Genomic DNA, 20,884 nt, shown 5'->3' on the forward strand with positions numbered 1-20,884 from the left:
GCGGCGTTGATTCGTGTAAAGTATATGGCAAATGCCATATGGCAATTGCCAATTGTAACACCTCAAAAATCCAACAGGGGGCGAGTGCGCTCCACCGGGGTTTTTCATATTGGAAATGTAACCCAAGTCAACATCCAAAAGAAAATTTTTGAAAAAAGGATATTTTTTTCAAAAACTTTTCACCCCTTAAAAAAGTGCTTTCTGGGCCTTTTTTCGAAATTCTTTCGATTTTTTTGTCAATTACACATGTGTAAGAGCTGTATGAATATACTTTTGTCCAATTTTTTTATCATATTTTTTTATTTTTTTAATTACATGCGCATAAGGCATATGTTTTGTACATTTGCAATATGATTTCATAGGAAGTCAAAAGTCAAAAGTCAAAAATGTCAAAATTTGGTAAAAAACTTCACACATCCTTAAAAAAGTGCTTTCTGGACCGTTTTTCTAAATTCTTTCAATTTTTATGTCAATTACACATGTATAAGAACTTTATCAACATACTTTAGTCATACTTTATTATCCTATTTTTTATTTTTTTTTACTTGTGCAAAAGGCATATGTTTTCTCCATTTGGAATATGATTTCATAGGAAGTCAAAAGTCAAAAGTCAAAAATGTCAAAATTTGGTAAAAAACTTCACACATCCTTAAAAAAGTGCTTTCTGGACCGTTTTTCAAATTTCTTTCAATTTTTGTGTCAATTACACATGTATAAGAACTTTATCAACATACTTTAGTCATACTTTATTATCATTTTTTTTTTTTTTTTTTTACTTGTGCATAAGGCATATGTTTTCTCCATTTGGAATATGATTTCATAGGAAGTCAAAAGTCGAAAATTTGATTTTTTTTTTAAACTTTAAAAACTAAAAAAAGTGCTTTCTGGACCGTTTTTCGAAATTGTTTCGATTTTAAGACAATTAATCATGTGTAAGAAGTGTATGAATATACTTTTGTAAAATGTTATTATCATAATTTTTTTTTTTTTACTTGTGCATAAGGAATATGATTTGTCTATTTGCAATATGATTTCATAGGAAGTCAAAAGTCAAAGTTACCCAAAAATGTTTTGGATGTTTTTTTGTTTATGTTTCCTTACTTTTTCAAAGTCACTGTGCATTTGCAATATGTTTCAATGGGCAGGTACCGTCACGAATTTGTCATGCTCAAAAATTTTTAGATGTATTTTTTTTTGTTTCTTACTTTTTCAAAGTCACTGTGCATTTGCAATATGTTTTAATGGGCAGGTACCATCACGAATTTGTCATGCTCAAAATTCAAGCTTTACTTTGCTCAAACTATACCTTTGTCATCTTGTGATCTAAAATATGCAACTGGTTACCCAAAAAATGTGTTGATGTTTTTTTGTTTATGTTTCCTTACTTTTTCAAAGTCACTGTGCATTTGCAATATGTTTCAATGGGCAGGTACCGTCACGAATTTGTCATGCTCAAAAAATTTTAGATGTATTTTTTTTTGTTTCTTACTTTTTCAAAGTCACTGTGCATTTGCAATATGTTTTAATGGGCAGGTACCATCACGAATTTGTCATGCTCAAAATTCAAGCTTTACTTTGCTCAAACTATACCTTTGTCATCTTGTGATCTAAAATATGCAACTGGTTACCCAAAAAATGTGTTGATGTTTTTTTGTTTATGTTTCCTTACTTTTTCAAAGTCACTGTGCATTTGCAATATGTTTCAATGGGCAGGTACCATCACGAATTTGTCATGCTCAAAATTTTTTAGATGTATTTTTTTTTGTTTCTTACTTTTTCAAAGTCACTGTGCATTTGCAATATGTTTTTTCACTATAGAATCATATTGCAAATGCACGTGCATCTGGTCACCCCCCCCAAAAAAATTTTTGATTTTTTTTGTTTATGTTTCCTTACTTTTTCAAAGTCACTGTGCATTTGCAATATGTTTTTTCACTATAGAATCATATTGCAAATGCACGTGCAACTGGTCACCTAAAAATAAAAATAAAATGTTTATGTTTCCTTACTTTTTCAAAGTCACTGTGCATTTGCAATATGTTTCAATGGGCAGGTACCATCACGAATTTGTCATGCTCAAAATTTTTTAGATGTATTTTTTTTTGTTTCTTACTTTTTCAAAGTCACTGTGCATTTGCAATATGTTTTTTCACTATAGAATCATATTGCAAATGCACGTGCATCTGGTCACCCCCCCCAAAAAAAAATTGATTTTTTTTGTTTATGTTTCCTTACTTTTTCAAAGTCACTGTGCATTTGCAATATGTTTTTTCACTATAGAATCATATTGCAAATGCACGTGCATCTGGTCACCCCCCCCAAAAAAAAATTGATTTTTTTTGTTTATGTTTCCTTACTTTTTCAAAGTCACTGTGCATTTGCAATATGTTTTTTCACTATAGAATCATATTGCAAATGCACATGCAACTGGTCATCCCCCCCCAAAAAAATTAGATTTTTTTTATGTTTCCTTACTTTTTCAAAGTCACTGTGCATTTGCAATATGTTTTTTCACTATAGAATCATATTGCAAATGCACATGCAACTGGTCATCCCCCCCCAAAAAAATTAGATTTTTTTTATGTTTCCTTACTTTTTCAAAGTCACTGTGCATTTGCAATATGTTTTTTCACTATAGAATCATATTGCAAATGCACATGCAACTGGTCATCCCCCCAAAAAAAAATTAGATTTTTTTTATGTTTCCTTACTTTTTCAAAGTCACTGTGCATTTGCAATATGTTTTTTCACTATAGAATCATATTGCAAATGCACGTGCAACTGGTCACCCAAAAATAAAAATTTTGGATTTTTTTTGTTTATGTTTCCTTACTTTTTCAAAGTCACTGTGCATTTGCAATATGTTTCAATGGGCAGGTACCATCACGAACTTGTCATGCTCAAAATTTTTTAGATGTATTTTTTTTTGTTTCTTACTTTTTCAAAGTCACTGTGCATTTGCAATATGTTTTTTCACTATAGAATCATATTGCAAATGCACATGCAACTGGTCATCCCCCCCAAAAAAATTTAGATTTTTTTTGTTTATGTTTCCTTACTTTTTCAAAGTCACTGTGCATTTGCAATATGTTTTTTCACTATAGAATCATATTGCAAATGCACGTGCAACTGGTCATCCCCCCAAAAAATTTTTAGATTTTTTTTGTTTATTTTTCCTTACTTTTTCAAAGTCACTGTGCATTTGCAATATGTTTTTTCACCATAGAATCATATTGCAAATGCACATGCAACTGGTCATCCCCCCCAAAAAAATTTAGATTTTTTTTATGTTTCCTTACTTTTTCAAAGTCACTGTGCATTTGCAATATGTTTTTTCACTATAGAATCATATTGCAAATGCACATGCAACTGGTCATCCCCCCCAAAAAATTTTAGATTTTTTTTGTTTATGTTTCCTTACTTTTTCAAAGTCACTGTGCATTTGCAATATGTTTTTTCACTATAGAATCATATTGCAAATGCACGTGCAACTGGTCATCCCCCCAAAAAAAATTTAGATTTTTTTTGTTTATTTTTCCTTACTTTTTCAAAGTCACTGTGCATTTGCAATATGTTTTTTCACTATAGAATCATATTGCAAATGCACATGCAACTGGTCATCCCCCCAAAAAATGTTAGATTTTTTTTGTTTATGTTTCCTTACTTTTTCAAAGTCACTGTGCATTTGCAATATGTTTTTTCACTATAGAATCATATTGCAAATGCACGTGCAACTGGTCACCCAAAAATAAAAATTTTGGATTTTTTTTGTTTATGTTTCCTTACTTTTTCAAAGTCACTGTGCATTTGCAATATGTTTCAATGGGCAGGTACCATCACGAATTTGTCATGCTCAAAATTTTTTAGATGTATTTTTTTTTGTTTCTTACTTTTTCAAAGTCACTGTGCATTTGCAATATGTTTTAAAGGGCAGGTACCATCACGAATTTGTCATGCTATAAAAATCTTGCAGGAATGTGAAATTGACTGGCCCGATGAACTCGGGATGGCTTTGCAGTGATTCTGGGTCATCTCAATCGCTCGTTTGGGTTGATTTCAGAATGTCGCTTTTGGTGATGTTTTTTCACTATAGGATCATATTGCAAATGTACAAGAGTCAAGTGGACAAGAGTCCATCAGTCAATTAGATATCATTCTGACCACCAAACTGATACAAACTGACACCAAACCCACTTTTTCCAACTCGTTTAGTAGCCAACTATTACATACTTCAGAGCTGGCCCAAAATTCACAACCCCTTCGGTTCAAACCATAAAAAAACCATAAAACACGTAGTTACGTTCTAGCTGCGGGTCCATTTCTTATGTTATGTGTTGGCCTAGCTGAGGCGACCCCGAATCCCAAGTTTCGGCTCGATAGGTCATTTGGTGTCCGAGAAAAACCCTAATTGGTGCTGAAAATCCACTATTTTCCATGACTTGCTACGGGGTCCTTGAATGAGCTATTGGACAGAAACGTTGGGGTCTGTCTATATGGGCCGAGACGTTTGCAATGCACCTAGTCTTGCGACTCTGGGACATTTCTAAATGTCGTCATTTTCGTGATGCAAAAATGAATTGAAGTTATTTCAAATGTACGAGGCTGTTTCTCGGTCCGAGAACCTTCTAGAGCCACGTAACTCACCACGCACCATCTACGGGAGGTCTAGAACAGGTTTCTAAAGTTTCGGAACTCTAGGTCCGACGGTTCTTTTTTAGCTCCAACAAAGCTAACTATTGGAGCCAGTGTCTGTCTCTACGCACCCCAATACGTCCCTCCTTCCAAGTTGTGTTTTAGTGTGATTTTTTTTTCCTTTGAATTTTTTTGGGAAAAATGACTGATTTACAGTTCATGGGGGTTGCCTAATCACACATATGAAGTTTTGGAAAGATCAGACTTTTTTAACCCTTCGAAACAGCCCCTAAGACACCAATTATGGCACTTCCGGTTGGCACAGGAAGTTATAAATCAACACATATCCTCATTGGGGTATGCTGTTACAGAATCCTGAGTTTTAAGTCCTTACGTTAAGAATTGACTGATCTACACAGGGTTGAATGCACTATGTCTATCAAACTGCATGCAGTGTATGGGTAAACACTTTTAGGGGCATTTTAACCACTTCCGGTTGGTCCAGGAAGCTTAGAATCAACACAGGTAGACCTCATAGTGGCCTGATGGACTGGTACCGAAGACAGGTTCATACGGCATTCATAACCCACATAGGCCTCAGGTTGAAATTAGGGGTGCAGGCAATGTATTCCTATGGGGAGAGATGACACTGTAATCTGTGAGATCAAAAAACACTGTTTTACTGTTAAGGGTTAATGCCACACGGTCAAGGTTAGGCTTGTTCAGATCGGGAGGACCTTAGGAACATTCATGTGGTGCAATTTTTCTTCTCACTCTAACGGTTCTCTCACTGTCACCCAAAAGCAAATGACATTGTGGTGCAGGCTTCATTTTGGGCCTACTATTCTAATGCTCGCTGCGCCTAGACCGAGCGAGCTACGGTCAAGCGGGATATCTCGCTGAACTCGGTACGGCCTAGGGATTATGGTAATGCCATTTCCTGCTCTCTGTGTCTTTAAGCACCGCACTTTATCACTCCATCCTTCCTGTGTGTGTGTGAGGGAGCTTTTCTTTGACATCTGTTGGGATTAATGACTGATTTACAGTTCAGAAGGGTTACCTAGTCACACATATGAAGTTTTGGAGAGATGTGACTTTTTTAACCCTTCGAAACAGAGAGTGTGACCCAATTAAAGGCACTTCCGGTTGGCACAGGAAGCTATAAGTAAACACATGTCTTGATTTACATAGCCACTTACAGAATCCCGAGTTTTAAGTCTTTACGTTAAGAATTGACTGATCTACACAGGGTTGAATGCACTATGTCTATCAAACTGCAGGCAGTGTATGGGTAAACACTTTTAGGGGCATTTTAACCACTTCCGGTTGCTCCAGGAAGCTTAGATTCGACACAGGTAGATCTCATAGTGGCCTGATGGACTGGTACCGAAGACAGGTTCATACGGCATTCATAACCCATATAGGCTTCAGGTTGAATTTTGTGGTGCAGGCTATGTATTCCTATGGGGAGAGATGTCACTGTAATCTGTGAGATCAAAAAAACCTGTTTTACTGTGAAGGGTTAATGCCACACGGTCAAGGTTAGGCTTGTTCAGATCGGGAGGACCTTAGGAACATTCATGTGGTGGAATTGTGCTTCTCACCCTAACGGTTCTCTCACTGCCACCCAAAATCAAATGACATTGTGGTGCAGGCTTCATTTTGGGCCTTCTTTTTTTCAAGTTTGCTGCACTCAGAACGAGCTACGGTCAAGCGGGGCGTCTCCTTGAACTCGGCACAGTCTGGAGACTATGGTGATGCCATTTTTTGTGTTGATTTCAGAATGCCATTTTGGTGATGGTCCCTCTCCGTTTAAACATATTGCAAATGTACAAAAGTCAACTAGCAAGTCAGTGTCCATCAGTCAATTAGATGTCATTATGACACCAAATGGATATCAATTGACACCAAACCCACTTTTTCCTACTCATTTAGTAGCCAACTATCACATATGTCAGAGCAGTCCCATAATTCACAGCGCCTTCGGTTTAAAACATAATAAAAAGGTAAAACACATAGTTACGTTCTAGCTGCGGGTCCAGTTCGGACATTATGTGAAGGCCTATGTGAGGCGACCCCGAATCCCGAGTTTCGGCTCGATAGGTCATTTGGTGTCCGAGAAAAACCCTAATTGGTGCTGAAAATCCACTTTTTTCCATGCCTTGCTACGGGGTCCTTGAACGAGCTATCGGACAGACACGTCGGAGTCCGTCTCTATGGGCCGAGCCGGTTTCAATGCACCTAGCCTTGCGTCTCTGAGACTTTTCTAAACGTCGTCATTTTTGTAATGGTCAAAATGAATTGAAGGTATTGCAAATGTACGAGGCTGTTTCTCGGTCCGAGAACCTTCTAGAACCACCTAACTCACCACGCACTATCGACATGAGGCCTAGAACAGGATTGTAAAGTTTCGGAACTCTAGGTCCGACCGTTCTTTTTTAGCTCCAACAAAGCTAACTATTGCAGCCACTGTCTGTCTCTACGCACCCCAATACGTCCCTCCATCCAAGTTGTGTTTAGTGTGATTTTTTTTTCCTTTGATTTTTTTGGGGAAAAATGACTGATTTACAGTTCATGGGGGTTCCCTAATCACACATATGAAATTTTGGAGAGATCAGACTTTTTTAACCCTTCGAAACAGCACCTGAGACACCAATTATGGCACTTCCGGTTGGCACAGGAAGCTATAAATCAACACATATCCTCATTGGGGTATGTTGTTACAGAATCCTGAGTTTTAAGTCCTTACGTTAAGAACTGACTGATTTACACAGGGTTGAATGCACTATGTCTGTCAAACTGCAGGCAGGGTATGGGTAAACACTTTTAGGGGCATTTTAACCACTTCCGGTTGGTCCAGGAAGCTCAGAATCAACACAGGTAGACCTCATAGTGGCCTGATGGACTGGTACCGAAGACAGGTTCATACGGCATTCATAACCCATATAGACTTCAGGTTGAAATTAGGGGTGCAGGCAATGTATTCCTATGGGGAGAGATGACACTGCATTCTGTGAGATCAAAAAACACTGTTTTACTGTTAAGGGTTAATGCCACACGGTCAAGGTTAGGCTTGCACGGATCGGGAGGACCTTAGGAACATTCATGTGGTGTAATTTTTCTTCTCACCTAAACGGTTCTCTCACTGTCACCCAAAAGCAAATGACATTGTGGGGCAGGCTTCATTTTGGGCCTACTTTTCTAATGGTCGTTGCACTTACACCGAGCGAGCTACGGTCAAGGCGGATAGCTCGTTGAACTTAGCACAGTCTGGAGACTATGGTGATGCCATTTTTTGTGTTGATTTCAGAATGCCATTTTGGTGATGGTCCCTCTCTGTTTAAACATATTGCAAATGCACAAAAGTCAACTAGCAAGTCAGTGTCCATCAGTCAATTAGATGTCATTATGACACCAAACCCACTTTTTCCTACTCATTTAGAAGCCAACTATCACATATGTCAGAGCAGTCCCATAATTCACAGCGCCTTTAGTTTAAAACATAATAAAAAGGTAAAACACATAGTTACGTTCTAGCTGCGGGTCCAGTTCGGACATTATGTGAAGTCCTATGTGAGGCGACCCCGAATCCCGAGTTTCGGCTCGATAGGTCATTTGGCGTCCGAGAAAAACCCTAATTGGTGCTGAAAATCCACTATTTTCCATGCCTTCCTACGGGGTCCTTGAACGAGCTATCGGACAGAAACGTTGGGGTCCGTCTCTATGGGCCGAGCCGGTTTCAATGCACCTAGCCTTGCGTCTCTGAGACTTTTCTAAACGTCGTCATTTTCGTAATGGTCAAAATGAATTGAAGGTATTGCAAATGTACGAAGCTGTTTCTCGGTCCGAGAACCGTCTAGAGCCACGTAACTCACCACGCACCATCGACCGGAGGTCTAGAACAGGTTTCTAAAGTTTCGGAACTCTAGGTCTGACGGTTCTTTTTTAGCTCCAACAAAGCTAACTATTGCAGCCACTGTCTGTCTCTACGCACCCCAATACGTCCCTCCATTCAAGTTGTGTTTTAGTGTGATTTTTTTTTCCTTTGATTTTTTTGGGGAAAAATGACTGATTTACAGTTCATGGGGGTTGCCTAATCACATATATGAAGTTTTGGACAGATCTGACTTTTTTAACCCTTCGAAACAGCCCCTGAGACACCATTTAAGGCACTTCCGGTTGGCACAGGAAGCTATAATTAACCACATATCCTCATTGGGGTATGCTTTTACAGAATCCTGAGTTTTAAGTCTTTACGTTAAGAACTGAGTTATTTACGGAGGGTTTAGTATGTGTGTGTTATTTCAGAAAATCATAGAAAATCACAGAAATGTCGCAGAGCTCCGCAGCACACTTTAAAAAGATTCGTATGAACACCCTGCAACTGGATCTGTAACCGTTGAAAAAAAAAAACGCCTATTTGTGACCATCACCAAGATGTCATTGTTCCGTTTCTCTTAAATGACGATAGATAAATGGCTGTTTTTTTTTTTATTGACACCGGAGGCTCCTTGACTTTGACCTGAAGTGGAAAAATAATTTCTCTATTTCCATTTAGGACCTTTAATCCCAGAAAAACGGCCATAACTCAAAAACCGTCGAGGCCTAGACGCCATCTTGTTCGGGGCCAACTGCCCATTATGCCAAACCTACGCTCACCGAGTTTCGGCTTCAAAATATTTTCCGTTTTCGAGATAAGGCCCCGTCGTGATTCGTGATGTTTTGCCAAATTGCCATATGATTCCGTATGCCCTCTTGTGGGAAATTCCGGGACAGCGGAAAAACGGTCAAAAACTTGTTTATTTTTTAAAACGGAAACCGAATGTCCGACAAAGTTCATTTGATGACTTCCCGGTAGGTCTGGCCCTACCGCACGGCCCGACGCCGACCGCGAATTTTACAAACGATTTCGGACGTCTAGTAAGGGACCGTACATTTGCAATATGGACTTTTTCACTGATCATACACGAAATGCCGAAATGTTCCCTTAAGGTATGGACGTGACAGTAATCCTGTCCCTCTATGCACCCTCCCTGCCTTCTAGGTAGATTTGAACCCATCAAACCTATTTTTTTCTTAACACCATCATTGTGAATCTCTAGTTATTTTGTTTGCTTTGACCTTCTGACATTTCTGGAGAATATGATTTATTAAATGTGATTTAATCATTTACATTTACGTCTGTCCCTCATTGTAAGGTCAACCCTGTTACTTGAGCTGAACTCTCTTTTTTAATAATATGGAGAAACTATTCCTTTAATAATTGTTTATTTATTTTTCTCTATTTTTCACATACACATGGTTAGCAGATTTTATTGGTCACATACACATGGTTAGCAGATGTTATTGGTCACATACACATGGTTAGCAGATGTTATTGGTCACATACACATGGCTAGCAGATGTCATTGGTCACATACACATGGTTAGCATATGTCATTGGTCACATACACATGGTTAGCAGATGTTATTGGTCACATACACATGGTTAGCAGATGTTATTGGTCACATACACATGGTTAGCAGATGTTACTGGTCACATACACATGGTTAGCAGATGTCACTGGTCACATACACATGGTTAGCAGATGTTATTGGTTACATACACACGGTTAGCAGGTGTTAATGGTCACATGGTTAGCAGATGTTAATGGTCACATGGTTAGTAGATGTTATTGGTCACATGGTTAGCAGATGTTAATGGTCACATGGTTAGCAGATGTTATTGGTCACATGGTTAGCAGATGTTATTGCTCACATGGTTAGCAGATGTTACTGGTCACATACACATGGTTAGCAGATGTTAATGCGAGTGTAGCGAAATGCTTGTGCTTCTAGTTCCGACCATACAGTAATATCTAACAAGTCATCTAAAAATTTCACAACAACTACCTTATACACACAAAAATACACAAGTGTAAAGGACTGAATAAGAATATGTACATTTAAATATCTGGATGAGCGATGGCCGAACGGCATAGGCAAGATGCAGTAGATGGTATAGAGTACAGTATATACATATGAGATGAGTAATGTAGGGTATGTAAACATTATATTAAGTGGCATTGTTTAAAGTGGCTAGTGATACATGTATTACATAAAGATGCAGTAGATGATAGAGTACAGTATATACATATGAGATGAGTAATGTAGGGTATGTAAACATTAAATGAAGTGTCATTGTTTAAAGTGACTAATGACACATTTATTACATCCAATGTTTTATTATTAAAGTGGCTGGAGTTGAGTCAGTATGTTGGCAGCAGCCACTCAATGTTAGTGGTGGCTGTTTAACAGTCTGATGGCCTTGAGATAGAAGCTGTTTTTCAGTCTCTCGGTCCCTGCTTTGATGCACCTGTACTGACCTCGCCTTCTGGATGGTAGCGGGGTGAACAGGTCGTGGCTCGGGTGTGTAACGGGTGCGTGTTGGTGGCAGGGAAGTCAGGCGCAGGAGAACAAACTTGGAAAAAACAGTGTTGTTTAATAAATGCTGATACAACTCCAAAAAACTAAATGTACAAAAAAATAAAAGTGGGAACAAAACACATCACACACCAACACACATCACCTACAATCAAACAATCTCCGACAAGGACATGAGGGGAAACAGAGGGTTAAATACACAACATGTAATTGATGGGATTGGAACCAGGTGTGAAGGAAGACAAAACAAAACCAATGGAAAATGAAAAATGGATCGGTGATGGCTAGAAGGCCGGTGACGTCGACCGCCGAACAAGGAGACTTCAGCAGAAGTCATGACAGGGTGGTTGTTGTCCTTGATGATCTTTTTGGCCTTTTCAGGTGTTTTGTGGTGGAATGCTGAGTGGGTCGAGCGTAACATGTCAACCCTGTTACCCATTAGATAGACAGGCTAGATATGTAAAAAGGTAAAAAAAAAATGTTTTAACTTGTATTCAAATGCCATTCCCTGCTGCACACAACAAGTTTCCATTACCCCCGTCACACATACATTTATGGCTGATTTAAAATTCAATTGTCACAGTCAACCCGGTTTACTTGGCACTTAATGACCTGCTGTTTTCAACTCTCTAGAGACAGCAGGAGCGGTAGAGATACTCTAAATTATCGGCTATGAAAAGCCAACTGACATTTACTCCTGAGGTGCTGACCTGTTGCACCCTCGACAACTACTGTGATTATTATTATTTGACCCTGCTGGTCATTTATGAACATTTGAACATCTTGGCCATGTTCTGTTATAATCTCCACCCGGCACAGCCAGAAGAGGACTGAACAACCCTCATAGCCTGGCTCCTCTCTAGGTTTCTTCCTAGGTTTTGGCCTTTCTGGGGAGTTGTTCCTAGCCACCGTGCTTCTACACCTGCATTGCTTGCTTTTTGGGGTTTTAGGCTGGGTTTCTGTACAGCACTTTGATATATCAGCTGATGTACGAAGGGCTATATAAATACATTTGATTTGATTAAACTGTTTGGGATAGGGGGCGGTATTTTCCGGATGAAAAGCGTGCCCAAAGTCAACTGCCTGCTACTCAGGCCCAGAAGCTAGGATATGCATATCCTATATTTGGTTGGAAAACACTCTAAGGTTTCTAAAACTGTTAAAATTATGTCTGTGAGTATAACAGAACATATTTGACAGGCGAAACCCCAAGGACACTGTTTTTAATTTGTTTTCTCTGGGAACCTAGATTTCTGGGGCACTTGGTTGCAGTTCCTATTGCTTCCAGTAGATGTCAACAGTCTTTAGAAATTGGTTGGTGTTTTTCTTTAGAGAAATAAAGAAGTACGGCTATTCAGAACGAGGGTCCAGCCTAGAGTACTCTTTTGTTTTGGGGCATGCGACCTGAAGCTCGCTCCACTTTCATTTTAGCCACAATTGAACACAGGGTATTCCATCTTAAATTGTATCGAGTATTTATGTTTCAAACGTTGTTTGGAGATTACAGGTAATTTATTAGATATATGGTAGTCATGTTGGGCGAGGTGGAACCGGTGTTTTTCTGAATCAAACGCGCCAAATAAATGGACATTTTGGGGACGACGGAATGAATCGAACAAAGGACCATTTATGGGACATGTTGGCGTGACAACAGAAGAAGCTCTTCAAAGGACCATTTATGGGACATGTTGGCGTGACAACAGAAGAAGCTCTTCAAAGGACCATTTATGGGACATGTTGGCGTGACAACAGAAGAAGCTCTTCAAAGGACCATTTATGGGACATGTTGGCGTGACAACAGAAGAAGCTCTTCAAAGGTAAGGCATGAATTATATAGTTATTGTTGGAGTTTTGTGTTGCGCCTGGTGGGTTGAATTGTGATTGTCATGTATTTGTTTGATGGAGCGCTGTCCTCGGATAATAGCATGGTTTGCTTTCGCCGCAAAGCCTTTTTGAAATCTGACACAGTGGCTGGATTAACAAGAAATTAAGCTGTATTTTGGTGTATTTGCACTTGTGATTGTATGAAAATTAACCACTTCCGATTGCTTCAGAAAGCTTAGAATCGACACAGGTAGACCTCATAATTGTCATCGAAGACAGGTTCATAAGACATTAATAACCTACACAGGATTCAGGTTGAATTTAGGGGAGGAGGCAATGTATTCCTATGGGGAGAGAAGTCATTGCAAACTGTTTGATGTAAACACCCTGTTTTCGCGGTTAATAAGAATTTAGTATAGTTTTTTAAATTTAACCCCGAGATGGGAAAAAAAAATATTTATTAAGTTGAACATCTGCTTGTTATGACACAATGTGAAATCAAACTTGATGCCAAAAGATGTATCTATCTAATTTGTAGATTATCTCAAACATGTTAATCAAGCAGGTCGATAGTTTGGGACTGGAAGGTTCTATCTGAAAAAAGAGGATTGTGAGACAAAGTTCTGAATCCTCATTGGTTTGAATGGTGTCTGAGCCCTCATTGGTTTGAATGGTGCCTGAATCGTCATTGGTTTGAATGGTGTCTGATTCCCTCATTGGTTTGAATGGTTTCTAAACACTCATTGGTTTGAATGGTGTCTGATCCCTCAATGGTTTCAATGGTGTCTGAACCCTCATCGGTTTGAATGGTGTCTGATCCCTCATTGGTTTGAATGGTGTCTGAACCCTCATTGGTTTGAATGGTGCCTGAATCGTCATCGGTTTTATGTGTCTGAACCCTCATTGGTTTTATGTGTCTGAACCCTCATTGGTTTTATGTGTCTGAACCCTCATTGGTTTTATGTGTCTGAACCCTCATTGGTTTTATGTGTCTGAACCCTCATTGGTTTTATGTGTCTGAACCCTCATTGGTTTGATGTGTCTGAACCCTCATTGGTTTTATGTGTCTGAACCCTCATTGGTTTTATGTGTCTGAACCCTCATTGGTTTTATGTGTCTGAACCCTCATTGGTTTTATGTGTCTGAACCCTCATTGGTTTTATGTGTCTGAACCCTCATTGGTTTGAATGATGACTGGGATATTGATCTTGTATTATTTTCAACTTAACAACATGAACTGTGGTATTTAGAGTACTATATAGGTAGAGGAAATAGAACAGAACAGGGTTATTTGAATATCAAAATATTGACAAAAATGCAGATAGTCCCAAGCTCTTGAGGTTACCCTGAAAAGGGAGGCCTACAGATGTATATGTATACATGTTAACTAGAGTTAGTCCCAACCAGCACTGTCAGGGAGACTGTACATCATCTGGCAGAATTTGATGGATCCAATCTCAACTAAATGTTTTCGGTTTGAGGGATGGGTGTTCTCTGAGTGAGCTTTCAGCGTATCCCTGGCATCAGCAGTCCGTGGCTATCACGTCCTCCCAACCGGCTCCCAATATTCCATTTTAGTGGAGGATGTCTCAGAAATTTCACCTCTGACATTTTGACAAAGAAATCCATCTCCACCAATCAGGAGGCTGCGTTCCTCCCGAGATAAATGGCACTCTTCCAGGAGAGAAAGTTCTATCTAATATCACAAGCCTTGTCTGATAGCCCTGCACACACAGATTGATTGGCTCAGATCCTCTGGGAGAGAACACCTCGTCTCTTCCTGTATAGCCTCCGTATAACTGCATCTCATGCATTACTCAAGATACGCAAATAAATGTTTCTAGTGTTCAATGGGAAAAAAAAGTAGGGTTTCCAAATAACATAAAATAGAATGTTACATGTCACATGCGACGAATACAGGTGGTGCAGCCATTCCTCACGACAAATGAATTAAAAAATAATGATGTAGATATGCATCAGTAGAATTAGTAGGAGTACCAGATCAATGTGTAGGGTTAATAGATATATACACGGAGAACCAGATCAATGTGTAGGGGTAATATATATATATACAGGGAGAGCCAGATCAATGTGTAGGGGTAATAGATAGATACAGGGAGAACCATATCAATGTGTAGGGGTAATAGATAGATACAGGGAGAACCAGATCAATGTGAGGGGTAATAGATATATACAGGGAGTACCAGATCAATGTTTAGGGGTAATAGATATATACAGGGAGAACCAGTACCAGATCAATGTGTAGGGGTAATAGATATATACAGGGAGTACCAGTACCAGATCAATGTGTAGAGGTAATATATATATATACAGGGAGTACCAGTACCAGATCAATGTGTAGGGGTAATATATATATACAGGGAGTACCAGATCAATGTGTAGGGTAATAGATATATACAGGGAGTACCAGATCAATGTGTAGGGTAATAGATATATACAGGGAGAACCAGATCAAGGTGTAGGGGTAATAGTTATATACAGGGAGAACCAGATCAATGTGTAGGGGTAATAGATATATACAGGGAGTACCAGATCAATGTGTAGGGGTAATATATATATACAGGGAGAACCAGATCAATGTGTAGGGGTAATAGATATATACAGGGAGTACCAGATCAATGTGTAGGGGTGATATATATACAGGGAGTACCAGATCAATGTGTGGGGTAATAGATATATACAGGGAGTACCAGTACCAGATCAATGTGTGGGGGTAATAGTTATATACAGGGAGAACCAGATCAATGTGTAGGGGTAATAGTTATATACAGGGAGAACCAGATCAAGGTGTAGGGGTAATAAATATATACAGGGAGAACCATATCAATGTGTAGGGGTAATAGTTATATACAGGGAGAACCAGATCAAGGTGTAGGGGTAATAGTTATATACAGGGAGAACCAGATCAAGGTGTAGGGGTAATAGTTATATACAGGGAGAACCAGATCAATGTGTAGGGATAATAGATATATACAGGGAGAACCAGATCAAGGTGTAGGGGTAATATATATACAGAGAGTACCAGTACCAGATCAATGTGTAGGGATAATCGATATATACAGGGAGAACCAGATCAAGGTGTAGGGGTAATATATATACAGGGAGAACCAGTACCAGATCAATGTGTAGAGGTAATATATATATACAGGGAGAACCAGTACCAGATCAATGTGTAGGGGTAATATATATACAGGGAGTACCAGATCAATGTGAGGGGTAATAGATATATACAGGGAGTACCAGATCAATGTGTAGGGGTAATAGTTATATACAGGGAGAACCAGATCAATGTGTAGGGGTAATAGATATATACAGGGAGTACCAGATCAATGTGTAGGGGTAATAGATATATACAGGGAGAACCAGATCAATGTGAGGGGTAATAGATATATACAGGGAGTACCAGATCAATGTGTAGGGATAATAGGTATATATATATATATATATATTGTATTTATTTGACCTTTATTTAAACATGTATGTACATACAAGTGTCTTATATTTGGTTGAAAGCTTAAATTCGTGTTAATCGAATTGCACTGTCCAATTTACATTAGCCATTACAACGAAAACACTGTCCAATTTACATTAGCCATTACAACGAAAACACTGTCCAATTTACATTAGCCATTACAACGAAAACACTGTCCAATTTACATTAGCCATTACAATGAAAACATGCCGTAGGATTGTTTGAGGACGGCGCCCAACATAAAAAAAAATCCATCGGCACAGGTTTCATAAATTCACAAATAGCGATTAAATATTCACATACTTTTTGAAAATCTTCCTCTGATTTGTCATCCAAAGGGTCCCAGCTACATGTAGTGTAGTTTTGTTAGATAAATCCTTCTTTATATCCCAAAAAGTCAGTTTAGTTGGCGCCATCGATTTGAGTAATCCACTCATTCAGTATGCAGAGAAAGGAATCCAATAATCGACCGCTATACTTTTTTAAAACAAGTCAAAATACGTTTCTATTGACTCCTCATAATACCCTAAAATGTAATCAAACTACAATATTTCATACGGAAAGAAGTATGTTAGGATAGGAAACCGATATTAGCAGTTGAGTCTTGTCTTCAACGCCCAAACATGAATTTCCAAAAGTGTGTCCCTGTACTAAAACTCATTTTTCTTACTCGTTTTGGAAGAAACAAGCCTGAAACCTTGAACATAGAGTGCTGACACCCTGTAGAAGCCATAGGAAGTGCATACTGGGAGATAGATTTCATTATATCCCTATACTTTCCATTGTAAGAGCATGGGCTCTCAAAAACAAAAGAATTCAGGTTGTTTTTTCTTTGGATTTTCTCCTACCATATCTATTGTGTTATAGTCTCCTACGTTATTGTGACATTTCTTCAAACTTCAAAGTGTTTTCTTTCCAATGGTACCAATTATATACATATCTTGGCCTCAGGGTCTGAGTAACAGGCAGTTTAATTTAGGCACCTCAGTCAGGCTGAAATTGAGAAAAAAAGGACTCTAGCCTGATGAAGTGAATTGGCTTTGCTCACCAATCGTTCAATGATATGTTCTAAACTGTAACAAGATGGTGATGTGCAGTACACAAGGACTCAGGAGATGACAGTGTGTAGTACACGAGGACTCAGGAGATGACAGTGTGCAGTACACAAGGACTCAGGAGATGACAATGTGCAGTACACGAGGACTCAGGAGATGATAATGTGCAGTACACGAGGACTCAGGAGATGATAGTGTGCAGTACACAATGACTCAGGAGATGACAATGTGCAGTACACGAGGACTCAGGAGATGACAGTGTGTAGTACACAAGGACTCAGGAGATGACAGTGTGCAGTACACGAGGACTAAGGAGATGACAGTGTGTAGTGCACGAGGACTCAGGAGATGACAGTGTGCAGTACGTGAGGACTCAGGAGATGACAGTGTGTAGTACACGAGGACTCAGCAATGAAAAACTACAATAACAACTATCCATGAACAGACTCATTAACCCAGTGCTCAAAAACTAACAGCTAAAAGTGCAATAAAATACACAAGTTCTAGTATCTAGTGCATCATCTATCTATCTTAAATGAATCCTCAAAACAAGGCATGAGGGGAAAATGGGTCTGGGGAGGTTTTTGTTAGGCTGCAGGCAGACTGTTCAATAAACCGTTTTAATATGAGAACACAAGAACTGTTGTAGACGTTGGCTCATTTATAATTTATCGAGGTCATTACATTGCTGTCAGAAGTAAAAACAAAAAATTGAGTTAGCTAGCTGCCTATAGTGGCTAGCTACTTGGATTATCTTAGCAGTGAAAAGGGACTGAAAATGCTTCTTGGCGGCCCCAAGAGTGAAGGAGGCCCCAGTGAAGGAGGCCCCAAGAGTGAAGGAGGCCCCAGTGAAGGAGGCCCCAAGAGTGAAGGAGACCCCAGTGAAGGAGGCCCCAAGAGTGAAGGAGGCCCCAAGAGTGAAGGAGGCCCCAAGAGTGAAGGAGGCCCCAGTGAAGGAGGCCCCAAGAGTGAAGGAGGCCCCAAGAGTGAAGGAGGACCCAAGAGTGAAGAAGGCCCCAAGAGTGAAGGAAGACCCAAGAGTGAAGGAGGCCCCAATAGTGAAGAAGGACCCAAGAGTGAAGGAGGCCCCAAGAGTGAAGGAGGTTGCGGAGGACGATCAAGGTGACGGAGGAGCTTGCGGATGGATATCGGAGGATCTGGCTAAAGAGTTTGCAAGGGCATCGGGACACAAGCCCTACTTGAAAGAGACTGTTTGACGGATGGTGGCTGAAGCTGCATTGGTGTGATGTCGACTGCTGCATGATGGGAAGGCTGGGGCTCGAGAATGTAAACAAACATGGCAATGCCTAGTCCCCGGTCGACCCCGAAGTATTCTGGTGAGGCGGGTTTGAACTGGTAGCTCATTCAGTGGGTGGTCGGATGAAGATGAAGATGAAGATAAGGCAGCTAGCGTTGTGCATCACGGACAATGTTCTGTCCTGTTTGATACTGATTAGCTCATTCAGTGGTTGGTCGGATGAAGATAAGGCAGCTAGCGTTGTACATCACGGACAATGTTCTGTCCTGTTTGATACAGATTAGCCCATAGAACAGGCGTGATTTTGGGCTTTAGCTAGAGCACTGAAGAGGCGCTTTAAACATTGTTTACAACCAGAGCTGCTCTTCTCTGAACTGAGTAATAGGCTCATGCAGGCAGGGGGGCCACTAGGGGTGCTAGCCAATGACATCGAGAGGTTCACTCAGCGGGTATATGCTTGCATGAACCCAGAGATGGCTCTAGTCTTTTGGGGGCCCTAAGCAAGATTTGGTTGGGTTGCCCCCCCCCCCCACTTCGAGGCAGAAATGTTTAGTGGCCTCCATCTTGACTGTGGAGAGAAAAAAAAAAAAACTTTAAAGTACATTTCTTGCAATTCTACCCATTATGCCATGGGGTGGAGAGATTTATTTCCATCAGTTCTACACACTTTGTAATGACTTATGTCATGATAATATTATATCTGAGTGAGAAGGACTAACATAATCAATGAGGGCCCCCTTGGAGTTCAGGGCCCCTGGGCATGAGCCCTGTGTGCTCGGTCGATATTCAAACATGATTACTACAAGTTTAGAAAGCTGGCTAGACTAACGACCAAGCTAAAAATTGTTAGCTGACATGGTTATTTGAGAAAGTGTCCGTGACTGACAAACCAAGAGAAAAGACTGGTGATGCACAACCACATTTAGAAATCACACCTTGTGTATTCTACTATTTTTTACTCTCAACAGTAAATTGAGACCCCGACTGAGTTCCTAGTTTATATATTTTTTTTTTAGCAGCTGGGGGCCCTAAACAACCGGCCCTGCATGCCTCCTTCTGTGCAGAGCGAGCTGGCAAGCGACCAGTTCAGACATGCACTCTCTATTACTTCACACACAGACCCAGCTGGCTCATCCCGAGTCATTACAAAAAGCATTGGAGATGGATTTGGAGAGGGACATTGTGCTGGGGCTTCAGTGGGGCGTCTGGAGATACACCCACTGTGAGGGCTGTGGTGCAGAGCAGCCCCGAGCTGGAAAAAAACTGCAAGGCTGGAAAAACTAAACTCATTGTGCTGTAGTACTAAAGACAGCACTCAACACAGAGACAGTAGTCAACACAGAGACAGCACTCAACACAGAGACAGTAGTCAACACAGAGACAGCACTCAACACAGAGACAGTAGTCAACACAGAGACAGCACTCAACACAGAGACAGCACTCAACACAGAGACAGCAGTCAACACAGAGACAGCAGTCAACACAGAGACAGCACTCAACACAGAGACAGCAGTCAACACAGAGACAGCAGTCAACACAGAGACAATAGTCAACACAGAGACAGCACTCAACACAGAGACAGCACTCAACACAGAGACAGTAGTCAACACAGAGACGCACTCAACACAGAGACAGTAGTCAACACAGAGACAGCACTCAACACAGAGACAGCACTCAACACAGAGACTGCACTCAACACAGAGACAGCACTCAACACAGAGACAGCACTCAACACAGAGGCAGCACTCAACACAGAGACAGCACTCAACACAGAGACAGCACTCAACACAGAGACAGCAGTCAACACAGAGACAGCACTCAACACAGAGACAGCAGTCAACACAGAGACAGCACTCAACACAGAGACAGCACTCAACACAGACAGCAGTCAACACAGAGACAGCACTCAACACAGAGACAGCACTCAACACAGAGACAGTACTCAACACAGAGACAGCACTCAACACAGACAGCAGTCAACACCGAGACAGCACTCAACACAGAGACAGTACTCAACACAGAGAAAGCACTCAACACAGAGAAAGCACTCAACACAGAGACAGCACTCAACACAGAGACAGCACTCAACACAGAGACAGTAGTCAACACAGAGACAGCACTCAACACAGAGACAGCACTCAACACAGAGACAGCACTCAACACATAGACAGTAGTCAACACAGAGACAGCAGTCAACAC

The sequence above is a fragment of the Oncorhynchus clarkii genome, chromosome 11 (genome assembly GCF_045791955.1).
Source record: "Oncorhynchus clarkii lewisi isolate Uvic-CL-2024 chromosome 11, UVic_Ocla_1.0, whole genome shotgun sequence".
Lineage (NCBI taxonomy): Eukaryota > Metazoa > Chordata > Actinopteri > Salmoniformes > Salmonidae > Oncorhynchus > Oncorhynchus clarkii.